The sequence below is a fragment of the Brienomyrus brachyistius genome, chromosome 2 (assembly GCF_023856365.1).
Source record: "Brienomyrus brachyistius isolate T26 chromosome 2, BBRACH_0.4, whole genome shotgun sequence".
Classification (NCBI taxonomy): domain Eukaryota; kingdom Metazoa; phylum Chordata; class Actinopteri; order Osteoglossiformes; family Mormyridae; genus Brienomyrus; species Brienomyrus brachyistius.
The window spans coordinates 42,978,787-43,006,218 of NC_064534.1; the positions used below are offsets into that span (position 1 = coordinate 42,978,787).

Sequence of the window (27,432 nt, forward strand, 5' to 3'; positions counted from 1 at the left end):
AAGCGCTTTGAGACAATGTAATGTTGTGATAATGCGCTATATAAAAATAAATTTGTTGTTGTTTGTTGTTGTTGAGTAATGTTTGCCGTCGGGGGACGTGCGGCGATTAACCTGTGCGGTAGTGAAAAGGAGTTAAAAAGAAGGAAGTGTGCGGATGCGGAAAGAATGGAATAATTGTGGTAGGCTGCCGGCTGAGTAGTTTGGTGAATGTTTGGTGTGGGTCCGGCGCTGCCGATTGGATGGTGGGGCTGCAGTGTGAGTCAGATAAAAAAAAAAAAAGAACATTAGTAGTATCCAATGGGACCAACTGGCATGTATAGAGGCGTGTAATGCAAAAGGGCTGTTTTCGGTAGCATCTCTCGCTTACGGCCATACCACCCTGAACACGCCTGATCTCGTCTGATCTCGGAAGCTAAGCAGGGTAGGGTCTGGTTAGTAGTTGGATGGGAGACTGCCTGGGAATACCAGGTGCTGTAAGCTTTTCTCACTTTTACTTTATACAGGGGGCGCTCCACTTCACGATTAATTTAAATCTATCACTCCCCTTCCATTTTACTATTTTATATATATATTTTTTTTTTCTCTCATTCATAAAGGCAGCTTTTACACACCGTTTTACTCTAAATACTTCCTGGTAATTCTAGGTGCTGTAAGCTGTTCGTGCCTTTATTCCACCAGGGCGCGATCTTCTCACAAACTTGAAGACTGTCACTCCCCATTCACGTTTTACAACTTATTGTTAATGATAAAGAGACAGCTTTTTACACACAGTTTTAAACAAAGTACTGATATTATTCCTCTTCAACTGACCGCTTTGTTTTCTATGCAAAAAGCACTTCGCCACAGAAGACTCGATATTATTGGCTGTTGGAGAAAGCGTCAGGCTTTCCACTCCAACTCTGCACACAGGACCAAACTACAATACAGTATATGTTGGAGAAAGCGACAGGCTTTCCACTCCAACTCTGTACACACCATTAATTACGAGACAACACACTTAGAGTTTTACTTGCACAAGGGTAACCAGACTCTCTGCATGGTAGGCTACAAAGGAATGTGTTACAAAGGGTGGTTCCCCTTGGCACCTTTATTTATAGTCAATGGGGGGCAGGGGTCTTGGAGTGAGAACAAAGAAAAGACTGTGAGAGTAAGAAGAAGTTCTGGTTTTCCTCAGGTAGACAACTATTTAAACACGTGCTCAGGATACGTGTAAACTAATATAATCTAAAGTATGAAGGTAAAGAAAAACAAAATAATGTATATACATATTTACACTCATTGCTGATTATACAGAAATGATAACAAATGATTACTAACAGTTTCTTCAACCTAACAGTCCCTCCTGTTTATCATGACAGTATGATCAGAAGCATCAGTATTGTACAAATTGCAAAAACACTTTCAGCACAACCGTCATTCAGATCACATCATCATCATTATTAAGAGGGCTAGACAAGGTTAGTAAATCCATTCGTTCTTCTGCAGTGTATAGCAGAAAAACAGAACTAAAAGTATGTTGTATCATGGAACGGAGGCAGGGTATAATACAAATGAAACAACAACATACAAATAATAATGTAACAAGAATGGGGAGTGAGAACTTTAGCAGTAACTGCCACCAGGACCCAGTGAGAAACCAGTCCAACCATGAGGGACTGGCATGGGGATCCAGGGACATATGTGTACAGACATAACAGTTAGTTAAATTGTCTTTCTTTGCTGAATCATAAACATAACGATACCAGTAATTTTGTAGGAAAGGATGGGTCTCATTTGTGGAGATAGGTCTCAGGTGGGAACCATCATGTGTCCATCTAGGTGGGCGAAACACCTTCTCTGGTGAGTGCAGAAGCAGACCAACAATTCCCATAAAGAGAATTACACCGAGAGTTACCTTACCACATCCCCACCCAATCAGAGCCATTCTAAATGGAGTGCAGATCAGCTGTTTTCTTCACCGGGTTGAGACGTCAGTATCCTATTGATTGCTGCGCCTTTGACTTCCACTGCTACTCCGAAGGTACAGAGGTCTCTGATACGGGCTTGATGGGCTTACAGTGACTCTTATGTATCCAGGAAGGTCGCTCTGCTATTTTCACCGCTGTTGGTGTTGTGAGGAGGACTTGATAAGGTCCGTCCCACCGAGGTGTGCTCCACTCCTTTCGCAACAGGACCTTGACCAGGATCCAATCTCCTGGCTGCAGATTATCCTGTTGAACAGAAACAGAATTTACTGGCAGACTACTGGGGTTATGTTTTTGTTGTGATGATAATAGCTTACGCATCCAATCGGCTAACGTATTTTCTCTGTCTGCTTTCCCTATATCACTCATTTCGTTTGCTAAGGGAAACGGTCTACCATACACTATTTCAAATGGTGTCAATCCTGCAGGAGTGGGAGTTATTCTCATCCATAATTTTACTAGAGACAAACATTCTGGCCACGGTCTTTTTGTCTCTTCCATTGTCTTTCTGAGCCTTGTTTTAATGGTGCCGTTGGTCCTTTCCACTAAGCCTGCGCTCTGGGGGTGATAAGCGCAATGATTTTTGAGTGCTTGTGAGTCCCATTGTCCGATCTTATAATATGAGGTATGCCATAGGTAGGGAAATAATGGCCTACCAAACATTTTGCAACGGTCATTGCATCACAGTGTTTTACAGGGTATATTTTTACCCACTTAGAAAAGGTGTCTATAATGACTAGACAGTACTTCTTCCCTTGTGACCAAGATAATTCAATGAAATCCATATGTACAATTTTAAATGGATACTCAGCTGCGGGAAACTGGCCACGTTTTGGCCTTATGTTGCCTTGTGCATTGTGTTTACAGCAAATTAAGCACGCTCGACAAAATTGTTTTGCATAATCAGAAAAATTTATAGTATAAAAGTATTGTTGAATAATATGTACCATCCCTCCTGTTGAGACATGGGTGTTTCCATGGCTCACTAAGGCAGCTGTCTTGTATAAATTTTTTGGTAGGATGGGCTTGTCATTCATATAATAAGTTTTTCCTTGCTGTATTGCTCCTCTCTTAATCCAGCTCTGTATTTCTGTTTTAGGTGCATGAGTCTGTGCATCACATAGTACATCACTATCTATCAACAAGACATCTGTAACATTTAAGGCAGGTTGTTTTTGTGCAGCACCTTTCGCCGTCATGTCCGCAAAACTGTTTCCTTTAGCTATTGCGGAAGCATCAGTTTGGTGTGCCTTACATTTGCATATCGCAAGGCAATATGGTAATTGCACAACATCTAACAACCTGAGTAATAGGTTCGTATGAGTTAAAGATGTTCCTTGCGATGTCTTGAATCCTCTATTTTTCCACACTCTTGCATGGTGATGAACAGCTCCAAACACATATTGACTATCAGTGTATATTGTAAGTGGCTTGTTTTTGAAGAGCTCGCATGCCCTAATTACAGCATAGAGTTCAGCCGCTTGTGCTGAACAAGCAGGGGGAAGTGCATCGGCCTCTAACACTTCAGTAGATGTAACTACAGCATATCCGACCTTGTTCTTCCCCATGTCATTTTTTGATGCTGATCCATCTACAAAAACAACTGTTGAATCTGGTATTGGGGTCTGTAAAATATCTGCTCTTGGTTTGGTTTGTTCTTCCACAACTGCTTTGCACGAATGTGGCTCTCCATCTTCCGCTGTCGGAAGAAGGGTGCTAGGGTTGAGAGGACCACATCGCTGTATTGTAATGTTTGACTGTGAAAGCAGGAGTGAGACTAGGGTCAGATGTCTAACATGTGTGAGGAATGGCAGTGGCGTCTGCAGTAAAACTAAAGAAACTGAATGTGGCACCTTCAAAGTGAGTGGGTGACACAACACTAATTCTGCTGATAATTTCACTGCTTCTGCAGCAGCTGCACATGCCTGCAAACACTGCGGAAAACCAGCTGCCACTGCATCTAATCGTTTAGAATAGAACGCTAATGGCCTCTCTTTTGCGCCGAATGGCTGTGTTAATACTGCCTTCATATACCCTTGATTTGCATCAACACATAGGGTAAATGGTTGTTGATAATCTGGCAGAGCAAGTGTCACATTAGTTTGTAACATCATTTTTAAGTTTGTGAATGCCAATTCTCCTTCTTTTGTCCACTGAATTTTATCTTTCAGTGCCATGTCCTTCCCATAAATCAGGGTTTGTAAATGTTGAACGAGTGCAGCATAATCAGGTAACCATTCCCTGCAATAATTGCAAAGTCCTAAGAAGGACATCATTTGCTGTTTAGTCTTTGGCTTTGGTGCCTCTTGTATTGCCTGTTTTCTAGTTTCTAATAACGATCGACCTTGTTGGGAGAGTTTATGTCCAAGATATATAACTTCCTCTCTGCAATACTGTAATTTTTGTTTTGATGCTTTATGTCCTGTATCATACAAATGCTGTAACACTAACAGTGTGGCTTCTTTGCAATGCTGTTTTGTATCTGAAGCAATTAATATATCATCTACATACAGTAGCACTTGACTATGGGATGGTATTTTACAGGAACTCATTGAATACCGTAGTGCCATTGTATATACATGTGGACTTTCTGAAAACCCTTGAGGGAGTCTAGTGTATGTGTATTTATGTCCTTTATAAGTGAAACCAAATAAGTGTTGTGAATCAGGATGTAGTGGTACTGAAAAAAAGGCATTACTCAGATCCACTACTGAAAAATACTTCTTGTCAGGGGACAAGGAAATTAACAAAAGGTGTGGATTAGGCACATCTGGTGCAGCATGTTGTACTATTTCATTTACTGGTCTTAAATCCTGCACCATGCGCCATTTCCCTGTATGTCCCTTCTGGACAGGGAAGATAGGAGTATTGCAAGTGGCCTCAGGAGCCTCTCGCAATATTCCTGATGCCAACATATCCTGCACTACAGGGGCTATACCTTTCTCTGCTTCAGGTTTTAACGGGTATTGTCTAACTACCGGACGGTGTTCTGATTTCACAATTACTTTGTAAGGTGGAAACCCCTTTACCAGTCCTACATCAGTGGGGGAGGACGACCACAACCCTTCCAGGAGGTGATCTAGATCTGGACATGATCCCTCCTCCAGGGTTGGAAAAATTTGTCAGGTTGGGTCCTGCAAGTGTGTGGTGAGAGTGGTTTGAACTCTCCATCCCAAAGGAAACCGCCACACATTGTGTTTTTTGTCATAGCTCCAAAAGGAGCCAGGTACGGGTTGGTAGTCATTGTAACTGTGCATGGAATCTCGTAAGAACATCTCTACATCCCTCCACTGCATCTGAGGTGGTTTTGATAGAGATACGTGTGGTGTTTCCCCTCTGAACACAGCCTGTTGTTTATTAGATAAGATGACTGAAGCAGCAGAAAAGCCAGTAGTGGAGTTAACATATATATGTTGTAAGGTGATACAAGTATCTTGAAGGGCATGAAACGTTTTGTCATAGGCATAATCTGGTCCTGGGGTGCCTTTGTACCACATAGTGACGTGTAAGGCATCGCCAGGCATGAACTGGGTTTGTTTAGGGGACTGCTTTTCTCTAGTTTTTCTCAATATTTCACGTGTCTGTGCTGTCCCCCCCAGATCTAGGGACCAATAATACTGTGGAGCTGACATGCCATGTATCACGAAAGTTTGCTTTTCTACTATAGCCTTCATGCCAGTGGGTGTTGCAGTCACACTAATACCCATTTGTATCATAAGATCCCTTCCTAACAGATTGACTGGACATGAAGGGCTTATTAGCACTTGGGCGTGACATTCTAACTCTGTTTCCTCATCTTTTATGCTAACTGGATTTGTCAATTGATGACTTTCAGCTTGGCCTCCTGCAGTTCGGATATTTATGGAGGACGAAGAAAAGGTGACCCTTGGAGGGCTAGTGGTTAACACTGTTCTACAGGCTCCGGTATCACATAGGCACTCATATATTTTCCCATTTATAATAAGCCTTCGTTTTGGTAGTTCTTCAAGTTGTTTTAGTGCTAGCAGTTGGCAAACTGCTTGCAAATCTATCTCTTCTGTCTCATCCTGTTTTTGCAGCTTATCTGGCTCCTTTGATGGTTCACAGGCTAATTGTCATTGATTCTCTGTGGAATTTGGGTTGTTTATAAACTTGGTTCTACATTGCCTAGCTAAGTGCCCAAGTTTTCCGCATGTCCAGCAAGTGTTATCTTGCTGTAATAAATTTCGCTGATTGCTCCTAAAAGCACCTCTCCCCCTTCCTCGGCCTCGTGACCTTCCTCTGAACCCTCCCCTCCCCGGAGGATTCATATGTATTATTGCAACAGTATCATTAGCAGCAAACACTGCATCTGATTTCTGTTTTTGTGCTGTATGGGCGTGTTGGGCATATTCTAGGGCTTGCTGTACTGAACCAGTATTCTGATGTACCCAATGTTTATCTATGTATCTCTTCAGTTCAGGTTTTAGCCCTGCGATGAACGCACGTTTTAACTGTTGCTGATAAACTCCTCCATTTTCCTCATTATGAGGAATTCCTGAATTCCCTCTAAACACCACTCTCATCCTATCCATAAAGTCCTCTGGCTCTTCTCCATCTTTTTGCTTGCATTGTGCAATTCTACCATAATCTGCTCGTCTCATAAACACTGTCTCTATCCTTCCATGTAATTGCTGCATACTCTGTTGCAGAGCTTGTGAATTATGTGCAAGTGGTTGATTGTCTGGTCCATGACCAGTAAAGTCTCCTGCTACTCTTCCCCATTTATGATTGAACAGCTGTCTTAAACATTGGAACATTTCTCTACCATTCAGGTGGAAACTGCTCTGTAGTTCCAATATTGCTGTCCAAAATTCTGGTACCCATTCATCAACAGGAGGTATTCCCTTTAATGCTGCCGTTCTATCTTCAGCTGTCCATGGTCTATAGACTAACATTGTTTCAGGTCCTCCATCTGGCTCTCTATTAGGGTTTGCCACCTCCACTAGGGGGCATTGTAATTCTATTTCTTCCTCTTCACTATCAATATCAATGCCTTCATTTCGCGGATGCCATCGAACCTTAGCAGTAGCTAGATCGCGCACAGGGTATAACGTAGGATCTCTACTCCTAGTTATAATGGGGGAAGAAGGAAGAGCTGATGGCTTCTTTGGTATTGTGCCCGTAGCTGATGGTTGTTTTATTTCCCTTCTATCTACGGGTTGCATGGGGGCAGGCAATAGTGGTGGTGTTGGTGGTCTATTTTCTCTATGTTTTATTTTGGCCACCGTCTCATCATCTAAAGTGACTAGAGCGGCTGCAGTTAATTTATCCTTTCTATCATCCTTTTTCTGCTTTCTACGTACATCTCTTAACTTACTTTGTTCCAACCAATTATCTGAATACTTATATTCTTTTTTCCTTTTCTCCAATTTTCCTTTCTTCAAGGTTTGTAACATTTCTAGTCTTAAATTTCCTTGTAATTTTAAGATATCTGGAGTGTGGAGTTTCCCTTCAAACCCATGTTTTTTTCTCCACCTCTGATTACTTATTTGTCCTGAACCTGGTTTATATCCTTCCATAAACTTCTCATCTCCCTCTTACTCTGATTCTTTCCCATTTTTTTTTCTTTCCCGTCTCCGCACTACACAGGTCCTGGGTGGAAATTCACTGGTATGAGATATATGGGAGGACACCAATACGGCCTTCTACTGCACGCTGTTCGTGCAGCGGTATCGGTTTTCAGGGATGAAACCCGTCCTTGATCCTTCAATCACCAGTACTTCTTTCCCACCAGGCAAAATAAGAAATGGACTGACCAAAGCAACTCTAAGCCTCTATAATAGTCTTAGTCCAGTCATTCACACAATACATGCATGTTCATATTTCGCTTAATTACGGCTAAGCCTAACCCCTTTTCTGCTTAATTACGGCTAAGCCTAACCCCTTTTCTGCTTAATTACGGCTAAGCCTAACCCACGTCAATTGACCCGGTTATTTCGCTGAATAACCTTTGTTGTCTCACCTGTCCTGTGTGCCTGTGTTCCGCCACCGAGGTCCGTCAGACATCACCAGACGTCGAGCGCAGTTCTAACCACCGGCCTGATGACGAATTCACATCACAGGTCTTTCTTGCACCCGTCTCCGAGTGGCTGTCGACAGACTTCGGTGTCGCTCCTCTCGGTGCGCTGGCGATGTCGTCAGGTGTCCTCGGATCTGGCTCGAAGGACCAAATTATATGTTGGAGAAAGCGTCAGGCTTTCCACTCCAACTTTGCACACAGGACCAAACTACAATACAGTATATGTTGGAGAAAGCGACAGGCTTTCCACTCCAACTCTGTACACACCATTAATTACGAGACAACACACTTAGAGTTTTACTTGCACAAGGGTAACCACACTCTCTGCATGGTAGGCTACAAAGGAATGTGTTACAAAGGGTGGTTCCCCTTGGCACCTTTATTTATAGTCAATGGGGGGCAGGGGTCTTGGAGTGAGAACAAAGAAAAGACTGTGAGAGTAAGAAGAAGTTCTGGTTTTCCTCAGGTAGACAACTATTTAAACACGTGCTCAGGATACATGTAAACTAATATAATCTAAAGTATGAAGGTAAAGAAAAACAAAATAATGTATATACATATTTACACTCATTGCTGATTATACAGAAATGATAACAAATGATTACTAACAGTTTCTTCAACCTAACATTGGCATAGCAAGTTCTGCTCTTCTCCTTTCAAAACTTGCTAAAAGCTGTATTTAAAAGAACAGATTGGCCAGGGTAATTCACACCCTTCAATGCCAGCTTAATGTTTAGGTTAGTGGGAATCACAGAGGAATTAGGGATGGAAACTTCTTTGCTGGTGGTAGAAGCGGTCTGCTGAATTTTTAGAGAGAAGAGGCCGTCGATGTTTGAATGTAGAAAATTGTTCTGGCTGCTGCTTGCAGTATGGACTTGTTGGTGTGTGTAGCTCCCAGTGTTCTGACAGCGCGACGTTTTGGGGAAGCATGTGATTCAGCAGCTACCAGTGGGCTTCGTGCGGCGGAGATTTTGTGGCTGTTAGCGGAGTTGATAACAGAGGGTCGTTAAGAGAAGCCTGCATGCAGTAGGCAAAGGAGTAATGTTTGCCGGCGGGGGACGTGCGGCGATTAACCTGTGCGGTAGTGAAAAGGAGTTAAAAAGAAGGAAGTGTGCGGATGCGGAAAGAATGGAATAATTGTGGTAGGCTGCCGGCTGAGTAGTTTGGTGAATGTTTGGTGTGGGTCCGGCGCTGCCGATTGGATGGTGGGGCTGCAGTGTGAGTCAGATAAAAAAAAAAAAAAGAACATTAGTAGTATCCAATGGGACCAACTGGCATGTATAGAGGCGTGTAATGCAAAAGGGCTGTTTTCGGTAGCATCTCTCGCTTACGGCCATACCACCATGAACACGCCCGATCTCGTCTGATCTTGGAAGCCAAGCAGGGTAGGGTCTGGTTAATACTTGGATGGGAGACCTCCTGGGAATACCAGGTGCTGTAAGCCTTTCTCACTTTTACTTTATACAGGGGGCGCTCCACTTCACGATTAATTTAAATCTATCACTCCCCTTCCATTTTACTATTTTATATATATATATATTTTTTTTTCTCTCATTCCTAAAGGCAGCTTTTAGAAACCGTTTTACTCTAAATACTTCCTGGTAATTCTAGGTGCTGTAAGCTGTTCGTGCCTTTATTCCACCAGGGCGCGATCTTCTCACAAACTTGAAGACTGTCACTCCCCATTCACGTTTTACAACTTATTGTTAATGATAAAGAGACAGCTTTTTACACACAGTTTTAAACAAAGCACTGATATTATTCCTCTTCAACTGACCGCTTTGTTTTCTATGCAAAAAGCACTTCGCCACAGAAGACTCGATATTATTGGCATAGCAAGTTCTGCTCTTCTCCTTTCAAAACTTGCTAAAAGCTGTATTTAAAAGAACAGATTGGCCGGGGTAATTCACACCCTTCAATGCCAGCTTAATGTTTAGGTTAGTGGGAATCACAGAGGAATTAGGGATGGAAACTTCTTTGCTGGTGGTAGAAGCGGTCTGGTGAATTTTTAGAGAGAAGAGGCCGTCGATGTTTGAATGTAGAAAATTGTTCTGGCTGCAGCCTGCAGTATGGACTTGTTGGTGTGTGTAGCTCCCAGTGTTCTGACAGCGCGACGTTTTGTGGAAGCATGTGATTCAGCAGCTACCAGTGGGCTTCGTGCGGCGGAGATTTTGTGGCTGTTAGCGGAGTTGATAACAGAGGGTCGTTAAGAGAAGCCTGCATGCAGTAGGCAAAGGAGTAATGTTTGCCGGCGGGGGACGTGCGGCGATTAACCTGTGCGGTAGTGAAAAGGAGTTAAAAAGAAGGAAGTGTGCGGATGCGGAAAGAATGGAATAATTGTGGTAGGCTGCCGGCTGAGTAGTTTGGTGAATGTTTGGTGTGGGTCCGGCGCTGCCGATTGGATGGTGGGGCTGCAGTGTGAGTCAGATAAAAAAAAAAAAAAGAACATTAGTAGTATCCAATGGGACCAACTGGCATGTATAGAGGCGTGTAATGCAAAAGGGCTGTTTTCGGTAGCATCTCTCGCTTACGGCCATACCACCCTGAACACGCCTGATCTCGTCTGATCTCGGAAGCTAAGCAGGGTAGGGTCTGGTTAGTACTTGGATGGGAGACCACCTGGGAATACCAGGTGCTGTAAGCTTTTCTCACTTTTACTTTATACAGGGGGCGCTCCACTTCACGATTAATTTAAATCTATCAATCCCCTTCCATTTTACTATTTTATATATATATTTTTTTTTTCTCTCATTCATAAAGGCAGCTTTTAGAAACCGTTTTACTCTAAATACTTCCTGGTAATTCTAGGTGCTGTAAGCTGTTCGTGCCTTTATTCCACCAGGGCGCGATCTTCTCACAAACTTGAAGACTGTCACTCCTCATTCACGTTTTACAACTTATTGTTGATGATAAAGAGACAGCTTTTTACACACAGTTTTAAACAAAGTACTGATATTATTCCTCTTCAACTGACCGCTTTGTTTTCTATGCAAAAACCACTTCGCCACAGAAGACTCGATATTATTGGCATAGCAAGTTCTGCTCTTCTCCTTTCAAAACTTGCTAAAAGCTGTATTTAAAAGAACAGATTGGCCAGGGTAATTCACACCCTTCAATGCCAGCTTAATGTTTAGGTTAGTGGGAATCACAGAGGAATTAGGGATGGAAACTTCTTTGCTGGTGGTAGAAGCGGTCTGCTGAATTTTTAGAGAGAAGAGGCCGTCGATGTTTGAATGTAGAAAATTGTTCTGGCTGCAGCTTGCAGTATGGACTTGTTGGTGTGTGTAGCTCCCAGTGTTCTGACAGCGCGACGTTTTGGGGAAGCATGTGATTCAGCAGCTACCAGTGGGCTTCGTGCGGCGGAGATTTTGTGGCTGTTAGCGGAGTTGATAACAGAGGGTCGTTAAGAGAAGCCTGCATGCAGTAGGCAAAGGAGTAATGTTTGCCGGCGGGGGACGTGCGGCGATTAACCTGTGCGGTAGTGAAAAGGAGTTAAAGAGAAGGAAGTGTGCGGATGCGGAAAGAATGGAATAATTGTGGTAGGCTGCCGGCTGAGTAGTTTGGTGAATGTTTGGTGTGGGTCCGGCGCTGCCGATTGGATGGTGGGGCTGCAGTGTGAGTCAGATAAAAAAAAAAAAAAAAACCAGGAGTAGGATCCAATGGGACTAACTGGCATGTATAGACGCGTGTAATGCAAAAGGGCTGTTTTTGGTAGCATCCCTCGCTTACGGCCATACCACCCTGAACACGCCCGATCTCGTCTGATCTCGGAAGCCAAGCAGGGTAGGGTCTAGTTAGTACTTGGATGGGAGACCTTCTGGGAATACCAGGTGCTGTAAGCCTTTCTCACTTTTACTTTATACAGGGGGCGCTCCACTTCACGATTAATTTAAATCTATCACTCCCCTTACTATTTTATATATTTCTTTTTTCTCTCATTCATAAAGGCAGCGTTTACACACGTTTTACTCTAAATACTGCCTGGTAATTCTAGGTGCTGTAAGCTGGTCGTGCCTTTATTCCACCAGGGCACGATCTTCTCACAATCTTGAAGACTGTCACTCCCCATTCACATTTTACAACTTATTGTTAATAATAAAGAGACAGCTTTTTACACACAGTTTTAAACAAAGTACTGATATAATTCCTCTTCAACTCACCGCTTTGTTTTCTATGCAAAAACCACTTCGCCACAGAAGACTTGATATTTTTGGCATAGCAAGGTCTGCTCTTCTCCTCCTTTCAAAACTTGCTAAAAGCTGTATTTAAAAGAGCAGGTTGGCCGGGGTAATTCACACCCTTCAATGCCAACTTAATGTTTAGGTTAGTGGGAATCACAGAGGAATTAGGGATGGAAACTTCTTTGCTGATGGTAGAAGCGGTCTGGTGAATTTTTAGAGAGAAGAGGCCGTCGATGTTTCAATGTAGAAAATTGTTCTGGCTGCAGCCTGCAGTATGGACTTGTTGGTGTGTGTAGCTCCCAGTGTTCTGACAGCGTAACGTTTTGGGGAAGCATGTGATTTAACAGCTACCAGTGGGCTTCGCGCGGCAGTGATTTTGTGGCTGTTAGCGGAGTTGATTACAGAGGGTCGTTAAGAGAAGCCTGCATGCGGTAGGCAAAGGAGTAATGTTTGCCGGCGGGGGACGTGCGGCGATTAACCTGTGCGGTAGTGAAAAGGAGTTAAAGAGAAGGAAGTGTGCGGATGCGGAAAGAATGGGATAATTGTGGTAGGCTGCCGGCTGAGTAGTTTGGTGAATGTTTGGTGTGGGTCCGGCGCTGCCGATTGGATGGTGGTGCTGCAGTGTGAGTCAGATAAAAAAAAAAAAAAACCAGGAGTAGAATCCAATGGGACTAACTGGCATGTATAGACGCGTGTAATGCAAAAGGGCTGTTTTTGGTAGCTTCTCACGCTTATGGCCATACCACCCTGAACACGCCCGATCTCATCTGATCTCGGAAGCCAAGCAACGTAGGGTCTGGTTAGTACTTGGATGGGAGACCTCCTGGGAATACCAGGTGCTGTAAGCTTTTCTCACTTTTACTTTATACAGGGGGCGCTCCACTTCACGATTAATTTAAATCTAGCACTCCCCTTCCATTTTACTATTTTATATATATATTTTTTTTCTCTCTTTCATAAAGCCAGCTTTTAGAAACCGTTTTACTCTAAATACTTCCTGGAAATTCTAGGTGCTGTAAGCTGTTCGTGCCTTTATTCCACCAGGGCGCAATATTCTCACAAACTTGAAGACTGTCACTCCCCATTCACGTTTTACAACTTATTGTTAATGATAAAGAGACAGCTTTTTACACACAGTTTTAAACAAAGTACTGATATTATTCCTCTTCAACTGACCGCTTTGTTTTCTATGCAAAAACCACTTCACCACAGAAGACTCGATATTATTGGCATAGCAAGTTCTGCTCTTCTCCTTTCAAAACTTGCTAAAAGCTGTATTTAAAAGAACAGATTGGCCGGGGTAATTCACACCCTTCAATGCCAGCTTAATGTTTAGGTTAGTGGGAATCACAGAGGAATTAGGGATGGAAACTTCTTTGCTGGTGGTAGAAGCGGTCTGGTGAATTTTTAGAGAGAAGAGGCCGTCGATGTTTCAATGTAGAAAATTGTTCTGGCTGCAGCCTGCAGTATGGACTTGTTGGCATGTGTAGCTCCCAGTATTCTGACAGCGCAACGTTTTGGGGAAGCATGTGATTCAACAGCTACCAGTGGGCTTCGTGCGGCGGAGATTTTGTGGCTGTTAGCGGAGTTGATAACAGAAAGTCATTAAGAGAAGCCTGCATGCGGTAGGCAAAGGAGTAATGTTTGCCGGCGGGGGACGTGCGGCGATTAACCTGTGCGGTAGTGAAAAGGACTTAAAGAGAAGGAAGTGTGCGGATGCGGAAAGAATGGAATAATTGTGGTAGGCTGCCAGCCGAGTAGTTTGGTGAATGTTTGGTGTGGGTCCAGCACTGCCGATTGGATGGTGGGGCTGCAGTGTGAGTCAGATAAAAAAAAAAAAAAAACAGGAGTAGGATCCACTTGGACTAACTGGCATGTATAGAGGCGTGTAATGCAAAAGGGCTGTTTTTGGTAGTTTTTCTCGCTCACGGCCGTACCACCCTGAACACGCCCGATCTAGTCCGATCTCGGAAGCCAAGCAAGATAGGGTCTGCTTAGTACTTGGATGGGAGATCTACTGGGAATACCAGGTGCTGTAAGCTTTTCTCACTTTTACTTCATACAGGGGGCGCTCCACTTCTCGATTAATTTAAATCTATCACTCCCCTTCCATTTTACTATTTTATATATATATATATATTTTTTTTTCTCTCATTCATAAAGGCAGCTTTTACACACCGTTTTACTCTAAATACTGCCTGGTAATTATAGCTACTGTAAGCTGTTTGTGCCTTTATTCCACCAGGGCGCGATCTTCTGACAAACTTGAAGACTGTCACTCCCCATTCACGTTTTACAACTTATTGTTAATAATAAAGAGGCAGCTTTTTACACACAGTTTTAAACAAAGTACTGATATAATTCCTCTTCAACTCACCGGTTTGTTTTCTATGCAAAAAACACTTCACCACAGAAGACTCGATATTATTGGCATAGCATGGTCTGCTCTTCTCCTCCTTTCAAAACTCGCTAAAAGCTGTATTTAAAAGAGCAGGTTGGCCGGGGTAATTCACACCCTTCAATGCCAACTTAATGTTTAGGTTAGTGGGAATCACAGAGGAATTAGGGATGGAAACTTCTTTGCTGGTGGTAGAAGTGGTCTGGTGAATTTTTAGAGAGAAGAGGCCGTCGATGTTTGAATGTAGAAAATTGTTCTGGCTGCAGCCTGCAGTATGGACTTGTTGGCGTGTGTAGCTCCCAGTGTTCTGACAGCGCGACGTTTTGGGGAAGCATGTGATTCAACAGCTACCAGTGGGCTTCGTGCGGCGGAGATTTTGTGGCTGTTAGCGGAGTTGATAACAGAAAGTCATTAAGAGAAGCCTGCATGCGGTAGGCAAAGGAGGAATGTTTGCTGGTGGGGGACGTGCGGCGATTAACCTGTGCGGTAGTGTAAAGGAGTTAAAGAGAAGGAAGTGTGCGGATGCGGAAAGAATGGGATTATTGTGGTAGGCTGCCGGCTGAGTAGTTTGGTGAATGTTTGGTGTGGGTCCGGCGCTGCCGATTGGATGGTGGTGCTGCAGTGTGAGTCAGATAAAAAAAAAAAAAAACCAGGAGTAGGATCCAATGGGACTAACTGGCATGTATAGAGGCGTGTAATGCAAAAGGGCTGTTTTTGGCAGCGTCTCTCGCTTGAGGCCATACCACCCTGAACACGCCTGATCTCATCTGATCTCGGAAGCTAAGCAGGGTAGGGTGTGGTTAGTACTTGGATGGGAGACCACCTGGGAATACCAGGTGCTGTAAGCTTTTCTCACTTTTACTTTATAAAGGGGGCGCTCCACTTCACGATTAATTTAAATCTATCACTCCCCTTCCATTTTACTATTTTATATATATATATTTTTTCTCTCTTTCATAAAGCCAGCTTTTAGAAACCGTTTCACTCTAAATACTGCCTGGTAATTCTAGGTGCTGTAAGCTGTTTGTGACTTTATTCCACCAGGGCGCGATCTTCTCACAAACTTGAAGACTGTCACTCCCCATTCACGTTTTACAACTTATTGTTAATGATAAAGAGACAGCTTTTTACACACAGTTTTAAACAAAGTACTGATATTATTCCTCTTCAACTGACCGCTTTGTTTTCTATGCAAAAACCACTTCACCACAAAAGACTCGATATTATTGGCATAGCAAGGTCTGCTCTTCTCCTCCTTTCAAAACTTGCTAAAAGCTGTATTTAAAAGAGCAGATTGGCAGGGGTAATTCACACACTTCAATGCCAGCTTAATGTTTAGGTTAGTGGGAATCACAGAGGAATTAGGGATGGAAACTTCTTTGCTGGTGGTAGAAGCGGTCTGGTGAATTTTTAGAGAGAAGAGGCCGTCGATGTTTGAATGTAGAAAATTGTTCTGGCTGCAGCCTGTGTCATGCCCTGCTCGTCGGCTCCTCCTGTGTGCCACGCCCCCTGCCTACCCACGTGTGTTTCCCGGATTGTACCCAGCTGTGTCTGATTATTTTCAATCAGTCCTGTGTATTTCAGTCCGTGTCTTACCCGAGTCCTGTGTCCGTCATTGATGTTCATGGATGTTTGTTTGCGTGAGATCCCCGTATTCCTGAATAAACCCCGTTCGTCCCGTATCCTGCCTGCCTGCTTCCTCCTTCCGCACAATCGCCGCTCTCCGCCGCGCTCGCGCACCTCGACCCGTGACAGAATGACGGACCCGAAAAAGAAAAATAAGCGGAGAAGGAGGATCCCGTAGGAGCCGATCCGCCTGGGAGCCTGCTCGCTCTCCAGGATATGGATCGCTCCGGAGGAAGAGGTACCCGTCCGGTCTCCAGCCCGGGGGCCGCTCCAGCGAGGTACCTGCCCTGTCTCCATGTTCTGGCACTCGAGTGAGGAGGAGGAGGAGGAGCCCTTCCTCTTCCCTTACCAGGAGCGGGAGCCGGTGTTTTCGCCGTCTGTGTTTGCAGACATCGCGCCACCTCCCGCTGCCACCAGGCGCCAGAAGAGCAAGGAGGGGTCCATCGAATACCCGGACCCACTGCTCATCCCCCCTGCAGCAGCCACCCCGGAGGCGCCGTCCGCGCCTCAACCAGGGAAGACGGCCGACTGCATCTCCCAGTTCTTCGCCCTCCAGGGGCTATTCTGGAGGATCTGGGAGGGACTGGGCACTCCAGTGAGTCCGGAGGCAGAGGACATTGTAACGCGGCTCCAGAAAGACTTTGCCGCGTTCACTCCCGCCTCCGACCGGGGGGATCTGGAGAAAATGGCAGAGGGAGTTCGGCAGCTCCTCCAGCTCCAGAGGGCTGCGGACCCCGCTCCCGTGCAGCCGCCATTGCCGGCGGACCCCGCTCCCGTGCAGCCGCCATTGCCGGCGGACCCCGCTCCCGTGCAGCCGCCTTCGCCGCTGCCGCCGCCTGCGCAGCCGCCTTCGCCGTCGCCGCCGCCTGCGCAGCCGCATTCGCTGCCTGCTGCAGCTCCCGGGCCGGCGCCCCCACTGCAACCACCTGCAGCTCCCGGGCAGGCGCCCCCACTGCAGCAAGCTCCTGTTCCTGACCGCGCTCCTGTTCCTGACCGCGCTCCTGTTCCTGACCGCGCTCCTGTTCCTGTCCCGGCGCCCCCACTGCAACCACCTGCAGCTCCCGGGCCGGCGCCCCCACTGCAGCCACCTCCAAGTCCTGACCGCGCTCCAAGTCCTGACCGCGCTCCTGTTCCTTCTCCCCCTGTGACTGTTTCTCCCTCGCCCCGGCGAACTCGACCCCGACCGGGGGTCATGTCTGTGTCCCGTAAAGGGAGGGGACACAGACGCAGGGCTGGGGTCCCGCCCGCCCTGCCCCCTGGCTCGCCCTGCGTCGCCTGCGCTGGGGCTCGGTTGGCGCCTGCGGGTCCTGGCCCTCCGGGTCGGCTGTCGCCTGCGGGTCCCTCTCCGGTGCCTCGTCGCCCTGCCTCGCTCCCCCCTTCGGTGCCTGGTCGGTCGCCTGGGGGTTCCCCGACGGCGGCTCCTTGGTCGCCTGCGGGGCCCCTACCTGCGGCCCGTCGGAGGACGTCGCCGCCTGCAGCGGCTCCCCCCCTCGCCTTGCCTTCGCCCTGGCCCCTTCCAGCTCCCTCGTCCCCTTCCCTGGTGCTCCCTCCTGCTCCCTCCCTGGCCCCTCCGCGGGTCCCTCGCCCTGTCTCCTCTGCCCCTCCGTGGTCCCCTCCGGCTGCCTCCCGTCGCCCGCTGGGGCTCCCACGGGCTCCCCTTTGTTCCCCCGCCTTCTCTCCCTTCTTTCCTGTCTCTGTCCCGCCTGTCTTTGTTCCTCCTCCTGCCTTTGTCCCGCCGTCCTCTGTTCCTGGTCCCTTTGTTCTGATCCCGCTCTGTTCCTGGTTTCCCGTCGTTCCCTCCCGTCACTCCCGCTCCTTTTGTTCCGCCTGTTCCCTCTGTTTCTCCCTTCCTGATTTGTCTGTCTGCCTTCCCGTCCCTTTGTCAGCTCCTGTCGCACGTCCTGTCGCTTGCCCTGTTTTGTGCCTCGGTCCTGTTTCCCGTCTCTTGTTGATTCTGTTTTTTTGCTCCAGGTCCCGGTTCCCGTGTCCCGTCTGTCGCCTCCTCCCTGGCGCGCCCGGTGAAGCGCGCCTTTGGGGGGGGGGTTCTGTCATGCCCTGCTCGTCGGCTCCTCCTGTGTGCCACGCCCCCTGCCTACCCACGTGTGTTTCCCGGATTGTACCCAGCTGTGTCTGATTATTTTCAATCAGTCCTGTGTATTTCAGTCCGTGTCTTACCCGAGTCCTGTGTCCGTCATTGATGTTCATGGATGTTTGTTTGCGTGAGATCCCCGTATTCCCGAATAAACCCCGTTCGTCCCGTATCCTGCCTGCCTGCTTCCTCCTTTCGCACAATCGCCGCTCTCCGCCGCGCTCGCGCACCTCGACCCGTGACAGCCTGCAGTATGGACTTGTTGGTGTGTGTAGCTCCCAGTGTTCTGACAGCGCGACGTTTTGGGGAAGCATGTGATTCAGCAGCTACCAGTGGGCTTCGTGCGGCGGAGATTTTGTGGCTGTTAGCGGAGTTGATAACAGAGGGTCGTTAAGAGAAGCCTGCATGCAGTAGGCAAAGGAGTAATGTTTGCCGGCGGGGGACGTGCGGCGATTAACCTGTGCGGTAGTGAAAAGGAGTTAAAAAGAAGGAAGTGTGCGGATGCGGAAAGAATGGAATAATTGTGGTAGGCTGCCGGCTGAGTAGTTTGGTGAATGTTTGGTGTGGGTCCGGCGCTGCCGATTGGATGGTGGTGCTGCAGTGTGAGTCAGATAAAAAAAAAAAAACCAGGAGTAGGATCCAATGGGACTAACTGGCATGTATAGACGCGTGTAATGCAAAAGGGCTGTTTTTGGTCACGTCTCTCGCTTATGGCCATACATCCCTGAACACGCCCGATCTCATCCGATCTCGGAAGCCAAGCAGGGTAGGGTCTGGTTAGTACTTTGATGGGAGACCTCCTGGGAATACCAGGTGATGTAAGCTTTTCTCACTTTTACTTTATACAGGGGGCGCTCCACTTCACGATTAATTTAAATCTATCACTCCCCTTCCATTTTACTATTTTATATATATATTTTTATTTTCTCTCTTTCATAAAGGCAGCTTTTACACACCGTTTTACTTTAAATACTTCCTGGTAATTCTAGGTGCTGTAAGCTGGTCGTGCCTTTATTCCACCAGGGCACGATCTTCTCACAATCTTGAAGACTGTCACTCCCCATTCACGTTTTACAACTTATTGTTAATAATAAAGAGACAGTTTTTTACACACAGTTTTAAACAAAGTACTGATATAATTCCTCTTCAACTCACCGCTTTGTTTTCTATGCAAAAACCACTTCGCCACAGAAGACTTGATATTTTTGGCATAGCAAGGTCTGCTCTTCTCCTCCTTTCAAAACTTGCTAAAAGCTGTATTTAAAAGGGCAGGTTGGCCGGGGTAATTCACACCCTTCAATGCCAGATTAATGTTTAGGTTGCCGATTGGATGGTGGTGCTGCAGTGTGAGTCAGATAAAAAAAAAAAAAACCAGGAGTAGAATCCAATGGGACTAACTGGCATGTATAGACGCGTGTAATGCAAAAGGGCTGTTTTTGGTAGCGTCTCACGCTTATGGCCATACCACCCTGAACACGCCCGATCTCATCTGATCTCGGAAGCCAAGCAAGGTAGGGTCTGGTTAGTACTTGGATGGGAGACCTCCTGGGAATACCAGGTGCTGTAAGCTTTTCTCACTTTTACTTTATACAGGGGGCGCTCCACTTCACGATTAATTTAAATCTAGCACTCCCCTTCCATTTTACTATTTTATATATATATTTTTTTTCTCACTTTCATAAAGCCAGCTTTTAGAAACCGTTTTACTCTAAATACTTCCTGGTAATTCTAGGTAAGCTGTTCGTGCCTTTATTCCACCAGGGCGCGATCTTTTCACAAACTTGAAGACTGTCACTCCCCATTCACGTTTTACAACTTATTGTTAATGATAAAGAGACAGCTTTTTACACACAGTTTTAAACAAAGTACTGATATTATTCCTCTTCACCTGACCGCTTTGTTTTCTATGCAAAAACCACTTCGCCACAGAAGACTCGATATTATTGGCATAGCAAGTTCTGCTCTTCTCCTTTCAAAACTTGCTAAAAGCTGTATTTAAAAGAACAGATTGGCCGGGGTAATTCACACCCTTCAATGCCAGCTTAATGTTTAGGTTAGTGGGAATCACAGAGGAATTAGGGATGGAAACTTCTTTGCTGGTGGTAGAAGCGGTCTGGTGAATTTTTAGAGAGAAGAGGCCGTCGATGTTTGAATGTAGAAAATAGTTCTGGCTGCAGCCTGCAGTATGGACTTGTTGGTGTGTGTAGCTCCCAGTGTTCTGACAGCGCGACGTTTTGGGGAAGCATGTGATTCAGCAGCTACCAGTGGGCTTCGTGCGGCGGAGATTTTGTGGCTGTTAGCGGAGTTGATAACAGAGGGTCGTTAAGAGAAGCCTGCATGCAGTAGGCAAAGGAGTAATGTTTGCCGGCGGGGGACGTGCGGCGATTAACCTGTGCGGTAGTGAAAAGGAGTTAAAAAGAAGGAAGTGTGCGGATGCGGAAAGAATGGAATAATTGTGGTAGGCTGCCGGCTGAGTAGTTTGGTGAATGTTTGGTGTGGGTCCGGCGCTGCCGATTGGATGGTGGTGCTGCAGTGTGAGTCAGATAAAAAAAAAAAAAACCAGGAGTAGAATCCAATGGGACTAACTGGCATGTATAGACGCGTGTAATGCAAAAGGGCTGTTTTTGGTAGCGTCTCACGCTTATGGCCATACCACCCTGAACACGCCCGATCTCATCTGATCTCGGAAGCCAAGCAAGGTAGGGTCTGGTTAGTACTTGGATGGGAGACCACCTGGGAATACCAGGTGCTGTAAGCTTTTCTCACTTTTACTTTATACAGGGGGCGCTCCACTTCACGATTAATTTAAATCTATCACTCCCCTTCCATTTTACTATTTTATATATTTCTTTTTTCTCTCATTCATAAAGGCAGCTTTTACACACCGTTTTACTCTAAATACTTCCTGGTAATTCTAGGTGCTGTAAGCTGTTCGTGCCTTTATTCCACCAGGGCGCAATATTCTCACAAACTTGAAGACTGTCACTCCCCATTCACGTTTTACAACTTATTGTTAATGATAAAGAGACAGCTTTTTACACACAGTTTTAAACAAAGTACTGATATTATTCCTCTTCAACTGACCGCTTTGTTTTCTATGCAAAAACCACTTCACCACAGAAGACTCGATATTATTGGCATAGCAAGTTCTGCTCTTCTCCTTTCAAAACTTGCTAAAAGCTGTATTTAAAAGAACAGATTGGCCGGGGTAATTCACACCCTTCAATGCCAGCTTAATGTTTAGGTTAGTGGGAATCACAGAGGAATTAGGGATGGAAACTTCTTTGCTGGTGGTAGAAGCGGTCTGGTGAATTTTTAGAGAGAAGAGGCCGTCGATGTTTGAATGTAGAAAATTGTTCTGGCTGCAGCCTGCAGTATGGACTTGTTGGTGTGTGTAGCTCCCAGTGTTCTGACAGCGCGACGTTTTGGGGAAGCATGTGATTCAGCAGCTACCAGTGGGCTTCGTGCGGCGGAGATTTTGTGGCTGTTAGCGGAGTTGATAACAGAGGGTCGTTAAGAGAAGCCTGCATGCAGTAGGCAAAGGAGTAATGTTTGCCGGCGGGGGACGTGCGGCGATTAACCTGTGCGGTAGTGAAAAGGAGTTAAAAAGAAGGAAGTGTGCGGATGCGGAAAGAATGGAATAATTGTGGTAGGCTGCCGGCTGAGTAGTTTGGTGAATGTTTGGTGTGGGTCCGGCGCTGCCGATTGGATGGTGGTGCTGCAGTGTGAGTCAGATAAAAAAAAAAAAAACCAGGAGTAGAATCCAATGGGACTAACTGGCATGTATAGACGCGTGTAATGCAAAAGGGCTGTTTTTGGTAGCGTCTCACGCTTATGGCCATACCACCCTGAACACGCCCGATCTCATCTGATCTCGGAAGCCAAGCAAGGTAGGGTCTGGTTAGTACTTGGATGGGAGACCACCTGGGAATACCAGGTGCTGTAAGCTTTTCTCACTTTTACTTTATACAGGGGGCGCTCCACTTCACGATTAATTTAAATCTATCACTCCCCTTCCATTTTACTATTTTATATATTTCTTTTTTCTCTCATTCATAAAGGCAGCTTTTACACACCGTTTTACTCTAAATACTTCCTGGTAATTCTAGGTGCTGTAAGCTGTTCGTGCCTTTATTCCACCAGGGCGCAATATTCTCACAAACTTGAAGACTGTCACTCCCCATTCACGTTTTACAACTTATTGTTAATGATAAAGAGACAGCTTTTTACACACAGTTTTAAACAAAGTACTGATATTATTCCTCTTCAACTGACCGCTTTGTTTTCTATGCAAAAACCACTTCACCACAGAAGACTCGATATTATTGGCATAGCAAGTTCTGCTCTTCTCCTTTCAAAACTTGCTAAAAGCTGTATTTAAAAGAACAGATTGGCCGGGGTAATTCACACCCTTCAATGCCAGCTTAATGTTTAGGTTAGTGGGAATCACAGAGGAATTAGGGATGGAAACTTCTTTGCTGGTGGTAGAAGCGGTCTGGTGAATTTTTAGAGAGAAGAGGCCGTCGATGTTTCAATGTAGAAAATTGTTCTGGCTGCAGCCTGCAGTATGGACTTGTTGGCGTGTGTAGCTCCCAGTGTTCTGACAGCATGACATTTTGGGGAAGCATGTGATTCAACAGCAACCAGTGGGCTTCGTGCGGCGGAGATTTTGTGGCTGTTAGCGGAGTTGATAACAGAGGGTCTTTAAGAGAAGCCTGCATGCGGTAGGCAAATGAGTAATGTTTGCCGGCGGGGGACGTGCAGCGATTAACCTGTGCGGTAGTGAAAAGGAGTTAAAAAGAAGGAAGTGTGCGGATGCGGAAAGAATGGAATAATTGTGGTAGGCTGCCGGCTGAGTAGTTTGGTGAATGTTTGGTGTGGGTGCGGCGCTGCCGATTGGATGGTGGTGCTGCAGTGTGAGTCAGATAAAAAAAAAAAAAAAACAGGAGTAGGATCCAATGGGACTAACTGGCATGTATAGAGGCGTGTAATGCAAAAGGGCTGTTTTTGTTCGCGGCTCTCTCTTATGGCCATACCATCCTGAACACGCCCGATCTCGTCTGATCTCGGAAGCTAAGTGGGGTAGGGTCTGGTTAGTACTTGGATGGGAGACTGCCTGGGAATACCACGTGCTGTAAGCTTTTCTCACTTTTACTTTATACAGGGGGCACTCCACCTCACGATTAATTTAAATCTATCACTCCCCTTACTATTTTATATATTTCTTTTTTCTCTCATTCATAAAGGCAGCTTTTACACACGTTTTACTCTAAATACTGCCTGGTAATTCTAGGTGCTGTAAGCTGGTCGTGCCTTTATTCCACCAGGGCACGATCTTCTCACAATCTTGAAGACTGTCACTCCCCATTCACATTTTACAACTTATTGTTAATAATAAAGAGACAGCTTTTTACACACAGTTTTAAACAAAGTACTGATATAATTCCTCTTCAACTCACCGCTTTGTTTTCTATGCAAAAACCACTTCGCCACAGAAGACTTGATATTTTTGGCATAGCAAGGTCTGCTCTTCTCCTCCTTTCAAAACTTGCTAAAAGCTGTATTTAAAAGGGCAGGTTGGCCGGGGTAATTCACACCCTTCAATGCCAGATTAATGTTTAGGTTAGTGGGAATCACAGAGGAATTAGGGATGGAAACTTCTTTGCTGATGGTAGAAGCGGTCTGGTGAATTTTTAGAGAGAAGAGGCCGTCGATGTTTCAATGTAGAAAATTGTTCTGGCTGCAGCCTGCAGTATGGACTTGTTGGTGTGTGTAGCTCCCAGTGTTCTGACAGCGTAACGTTTTGGGGAAGCATGTGATTCAACAGCTACCAGTGGGCTTCGCGCGGCAGTGATTTTGTGGCTGTTAGCGGAGTTGATTACAGAGGGTCGTTAAGAGAAGCCTGCATGCGGTAGGCAAAGGAGTAATGTTTGCCGGCGGGGGACGTGCGGCGATTAACCTGTGCGGTAGTGAAAAGGAGTTAAAGAGAAGGAAGTGTGCGGATGCGGAAAGAATGGGATAATTGTGGTAGGCTGCCGGCTGAGTAGTTTGGTGAATGTTTGGTGTGGGTCCGGCGCTGCCGATTGGATGGTGGTGCTGCAGTGTGAGTCAGATAAAAAAAAAAAAAAACCAGGAGTAGAATCCAATGGGACTAACTGGCATGTATAGACGCGTGTAATGCAAAAGGGCTGTTTTTGGTAGCTTCTCACGCTTATGGCCATACATCCCTGAACACGCCCGATCTCATCCGATCTCGGAAGCCAAGCAGGGTAGGGTCTGGTTAGTACTTTGATGGGAGACCTCCTGGGAATACCAGGTGATGTAAGCTTTTCTCACTTTTACTTTATACAGGGGGCGCTCCACTTCACGATTAATTTAAATCTAGCACTCCCCTTCCATTTTACTATTTTATATATATATTTTTTTTCTCTCTTTCATAAAGCCAGCTTTTAGAAACCGTTTTACTCTAAATACTTCCTGGAAATTCTAGGTGCTGTAAGCTGTTCGTGCCTTTATTCCACCAGGGCGCAATATTCTCACAAACTTGAAGACTGTCACTCCCCATTCACGTTTTACAACTTATTGTTAATGATAAAGAGACAGCTTTTTACACACAGTTTTAAACAAAGTACTGATATTATTCCTCTTCAACTGACCGCTTTGTTTTCTATGCAAAAACCACTTCACCACAGAAGACTCGATATTATTGGCATAGCAAGTTCTGCTCTTCTCCTTTCAAAACTTGCTAAAAGCTGTATTTAAAAGAACAGATTGGCCGGGGTAATTCACACCCTTCAATGCCAGCTTAATGTTTAGGTTAGTGGGAATCACAGAGGAATTAGGGATGGAAACTTCTTTGCTGGTGGTAGAAGCGGTCTGGTGAATTTTTAGAGAGAAGAGGCCGTCGATGTTTCAATGTAGAAAATTGTTCTGGCTGCAGCCTGCAGTATGGACTTGTTGGCGTGTGTAGCTCCCAGTGTTCTGACAGCATGACATTTTGGGGAAGCATGTGATTCAACAGCAACCAGTGGGCTTCGTGCGGCGGAGATTTTGTGGCTGTTAGCGGAGTTGATAACAGAGGGTCTTTAAGAGAAGCCTGCATGCGGTAGGCAAATGAGTAATGATTGCCGGCGGGGGACGTGCAGCGATTAACCTGTGCGGTAGTGAAAAGGACTTAAAGAGAAGGAAGTGTGCGGATGCGGAAAGAATGGAATAATTGTGGTAGGCTGCCGGCTGAGTAGTTTGGTGAATGTTTGGTGTGGGTGCGGCGCTGCCGATTGGATGGTGGTGCTGCAGTGTGAGTCAGATAAAAAAAAAAAAACCAGGAGTAGGATCCAATGGGACTAACTGGCATGTATAGACGCGTGTAATGCAAAAGGGCTGTTTTTGGTCACGTCTCTCGCTTATGGCCATACATCCCTGAACACGCCCGATCTCATCCGATCTCGGAAGCCAAGCAGGGTAGGGTCTGGTTAGTACTTTGATGGGAGACCTCCTGGGAATACCAGGTGATGTAAGCTTTTCTCACTTTTACTTTATACAGGGGGCGCTCCACTTCACGATTAATTTAAATCTATCACTCCCCTTCCATTTTACTATTTTATATATATATTTTTATTTTCTCTCTTTCATAAAGGCAGCTTTTACACACCGTTTTACTTTAAATACTTCCTGGTAATTCTAGGTGCTGTAAGCTGGTCGTGCCTTTATTCCACCAGGGCACGATCTTCTCACAATCTTGAAGACTGTCACTCCCCATTCACGTTTTACAACTTATTGTTAATAATAAAGAGACAGCTTTTTACACACAGTTTTAAACAAAGTACTGATATAATTCCTCTTCAACTCACCGCTTTGTTTTCTATGCAAAAACCACTTCGCCACAGAAGACTTGATATTTTTGGCATAGCAAGGTCTGCTCTTCTCCTCCTTTCAAAACTTGCTAAAAGCTGTATTTAAAAGGGCAGGTTGGCCGGGGTAATTCACACCCTTCAATGCCAGATTAATGTTTAGGTTGCCGATTGGATGGTGGTGCTGCAGTGTGAGTCAGATAAAAAAAAAAAAAACCAGGAGTAGAATCCAATGGGACTAACTGGCATGTATAGACGCGTGTAATGCAAAAGGGCTGTTTTTGGTAGCGTCTCACGCTTATGGCCATACCACCCTGAACACGCCTGATCTCATCTGATCTCGGAAGCCAAGCAAGGTAGGGTCTGGTTAGTACTTGGATGGGAGACCTCCTGGGAATACCAGGTGCTGTAAGCTTTTCTCACTTTTACTTTATACAGGGGGCGCTCCACTTCACGATTAATTTAAATCTAGCACTCCCCTTCCATTTTACTATTTTATATATATATTTTTTTTCTCACTTTCATAAAGCCAGCTTTTAGAAACCGTTTTACTCTAAATACTTCCTGGTAATTCTAGGTAAGCTGTTCGTGCCTTTATTCCACCAGGGCGCGATCTTTTCACAAACTTGAAGACTGTCACTCCCCATTCACGTTTTACAACTTATTGTTAATGATAAAGAGACAGCTTTTTACACACAGTTTTAAACAAAGTACTGATATTATTCCTCTTCACCTGACCGCTTTGTTTTCTATGCAAAAACCACTTCGCCACAGAAGACTCGATATTATTGGCATAGCAAGTTCTGCTCTTCTCCTTTCAAAACTTGCTAAAAGCTGTATTTAAAAGAACAGATTGGCCGGGGTAATTCACACCCTTCAATGCCAGCTTAATGTTTAGGTTAGTGGGAATCACAGAGGAATTAGGGATGGAAACTTCTTTGCTGGTGGTAGAAGCGGTCTGGTGAATTTTTAGAGAGAAGAGGCCGTCGATGTTTGAATGTAGAAAATAGTTCTGGCTGCAGCCTGCAGTATGGACTTGTTGGTGTGTGTAGCTCCCAGTGTTCTGACAGCGCGACGTTTTGGGGAAGCATGTGATTCAGCAGCTACCAGTGGGCTTCGTGCGGCGGAGATTTTGTGGCTGTTAGCGGAGTTGATAACAGAGGGTCGTTAAGAGAAGCCTGCATGCAGTAGGCAAAGGAGTAATGTTTGCCGGCGGGGGACGTGCGGCGATTAACCTGTGCGGTAGTGAAAAGGAGTTAAAAAGAAGGAAGTGTGCGGATGCGG

At 45.6% G+C, this 27,432-nt stretch overlaps 13 non-coding genes and 2 pseudogenes across 13 annotated transcripts; all 15 read left to right on the forward strand.

Moving 5' to 3' along the window:
* Positions 1-361: 361 nt before the first annotated feature.
* LOC125736022 (5S ribosomal RNA) lies at positions 362-480 on the forward strand. The gene has a single exon (XR_007395305.1). It is a non-coding gene; the product is annotated as a 5S ribosomal RNA (ribosomal RNA).
* An 8,849-nt stretch (positions 481-9,329) lies between these two features.
* Positions 9,330-9,448, forward strand: LOC125737145 (5S ribosomal RNA). Its single transcript, XR_007396411.1, has one exon. It is a non-coding gene; the product is annotated as a 5S ribosomal RNA (ribosomal RNA).
* A 1,081-nt stretch (positions 9,449-10,529) lies between these two features.
* LOC125733251 (5S ribosomal RNA) lies at positions 10,530-10,648 on the forward strand. Its single transcript, XR_007392601.1, has one exon. It is a non-coding gene; the product is annotated as a 5S ribosomal RNA (ribosomal RNA).
* Positions 10,649-11,727: 1,079 nt separating this feature from the next.
* LOC125734944 (5S ribosomal RNA) lies at positions 11,728-11,846 on the forward strand. The gene has a single exon (XR_007394246.1). It is a non-coding gene; the product is annotated as a 5S ribosomal RNA (ribosomal RNA).
* Positions 11,847-12,914: 1,068 nt separating this feature from the next.
* Positions 12,915-13,033, forward strand: LOC125736494 (5S ribosomal RNA). Its single transcript, XR_007395772.1, has one exon. It is a non-coding gene; the product is annotated as a 5S ribosomal RNA (ribosomal RNA).
* Positions 13,034-14,108: 1,075 nt separating this feature from the next.
* Positions 14,109-14,227, forward strand: LOC125732091 (5S ribosomal RNA; annotated as a pseudogene).
* A 1,085-nt stretch (positions 14,228-15,312) lies between these two features.
* Positions 15,313-15,431, forward strand: LOC125730253 (5S ribosomal RNA). The gene has a single exon (XR_007390625.1). It is a non-coding gene; the product is annotated as a 5S ribosomal RNA (ribosomal RNA).
* A 3,573-nt stretch (positions 15,432-19,004) lies between these two features.
* Positions 19,005-19,123, forward strand: LOC125729191 (5S ribosomal RNA). The gene has a single exon (XR_007389661.1). It is a non-coding gene; the product is annotated as a 5S ribosomal RNA (ribosomal RNA).
* A 626-nt stretch (positions 19,124-19,749) lies between these two features.
* LOC125734595 (5S ribosomal RNA) lies at positions 19,750-19,868 on the forward strand. The gene has a single exon (XR_007393901.1). It is a non-coding gene; the product is annotated as a 5S ribosomal RNA (ribosomal RNA).
* A 1,069-nt stretch (positions 19,869-20,937) lies between these two features.
* Positions 20,938-21,056, forward strand: LOC125734745 (5S ribosomal RNA). Its single transcript, XR_007394048.1, has one exon. It is a non-coding gene; the product is annotated as a 5S ribosomal RNA (ribosomal RNA).
* A 1,072-nt stretch (positions 21,057-22,128) lies between these two features.
* Positions 22,129-22,247, forward strand: LOC125734746 (5S ribosomal RNA). The gene has a single exon (XR_007394049.1). It is a non-coding gene; the product is annotated as a 5S ribosomal RNA (ribosomal RNA).
* Positions 22,248-23,320: 1,073 nt separating this feature from the next.
* LOC125731611 (5S ribosomal RNA) lies at positions 23,321-23,439 on the forward strand (annotated as a pseudogene).
* Positions 23,440-24,507: 1,068 nt separating this feature from the next.
* LOC125729198 (5S ribosomal RNA) lies at positions 24,508-24,626 on the forward strand. The gene has a single exon (XR_007389663.1). It is a non-coding gene; the product is annotated as a 5S ribosomal RNA (ribosomal RNA).
* Positions 24,627-25,699: 1,073 nt separating this feature from the next.
* Positions 25,700-25,818, forward strand: LOC125729204 (5S ribosomal RNA). The gene has a single exon (XR_007389667.1). It is a non-coding gene; the product is annotated as a 5S ribosomal RNA (ribosomal RNA).
* A 626-nt stretch (positions 25,819-26,444) lies between these two features.
* On the forward strand, positions 26,445-26,563 carry LOC125735720 (5S ribosomal RNA). Its single transcript, XR_007395012.1, has one exon. It is a non-coding gene; the product is annotated as a 5S ribosomal RNA (ribosomal RNA).
* The last annotated feature ends 869 nt before the right edge of the window (positions 26,564-27,432 follow it).